Source organism: Papaver somniferum, chromosome 9, assembly GCF_003573695.1.
Source record: "Papaver somniferum cultivar HN1 chromosome 9, ASM357369v1, whole genome shotgun sequence".
Taxonomy (NCBI): Eukaryota; Viridiplantae; Streptophyta; class Magnoliopsida; order Ranunculales; family Papaveraceae; genus Papaver; species Papaver somniferum.
This window is the reverse complement of record NC_039366.1, coordinates 106,234,683-106,235,724: the sequence shown is the minus strand read 5'-3', so window position 1 is coordinate 106,235,724 and position 1,042 is coordinate 106,234,683. Positions and strand designations below refer to the sequence as shown.

Sequence of the window (1,042 nt, the reverse complement as noted above, 5' to 3'; positions counted from 1 at the left end):
TACAGTTGCTCCCAATATTTTTAGGTAAAGAAAATGAAAACCCATATTTCCATGTTAGGGACTTTGAGGAAACTTGTAGTACCCTAAAAATTAGAAACCTTGATGATGATGCTTTGAAACTCGGGTTATTCCCCTTTTCCTTGAAAGATAAAGCCAAATCGTGGCTATATGGTTTGGCTTCCTGATCAATTGAAACATATGAACAACTTACATCTGCCTTTTTGAACAAGCTTTTCCCTAGGCACAAAACATCGTCTATTAGGACGCAAATCTGCACATTTTCTCAACAGGAGGGAGAATCCTTGTATAGGTATTTGGAAAGGTTCAATGATCTATTAGCCCAATGTCCTCATCATGGTTTAGAAAATGTTAGGTTAGTTCAGATCCTTTATGAGGGTTTAGATTATCCCACTACAACCACAGTAGAATCTATGTGTACAGGTGGGTTTGAAAACCAAACAGTTGATGATGCGATGACATATTTGCATGAAATCGCCGAAAAGACCCAACAATGGGAAAGTAATAGGGGACCCCAGAAAACAATTCTTTTAGGAAGAGGAAACATTAATAGGGTAGAAGGAAACTTTGAATCAGATGCCAAAATTACTGTTATAGCGAAAAGGTTAGAAGCTTTAGAAGTGGGTCACAATAGTGGTAGATTAGAGCCTTTTTGGGAAGGCCAGAATAATGAAGAGCAAGACAATGTTCTCTATAATAACACTAGATTCGATAACCGTCAGAATTTTGACCCATATTCAGAAACCTATAATCCTGGTTGGAGAAACCATCCGAACCTTTCGTGGTCTAAAGGCCAGAGTCAAGGTCAGTTTAGTAATTCTAATGCTCCCCCAGGTTTTGGTTCAGATAAGAACTCTTCAGGTCAGTTTCAGAACTCTTCAGAGAATAGAATAACGAGCTTAGAGGAATCTCTTAGTATATTAAGAAAGAGCCAGAATATGTTAGCACAGAGCCAGGACATGTTATTAAAGAGCCAAGTTAGTTTTCAACAGGAAACCAAGCAGAACTTTCAAACTAATGCTCA

At 38.1% G+C, this 1,042-nt stretch overlaps 1 pseudogene; it reads right to left on the bottom strand.

The window, feature by feature from the left end:
- Positions 1 to 261: 261 nt before the first annotated feature.
- Positions 262 to 361, bottom strand: LOC113314562 (annotated as a pseudogene).
- Positions 362 to 1,042: the final 681 nt, after the last annotated feature.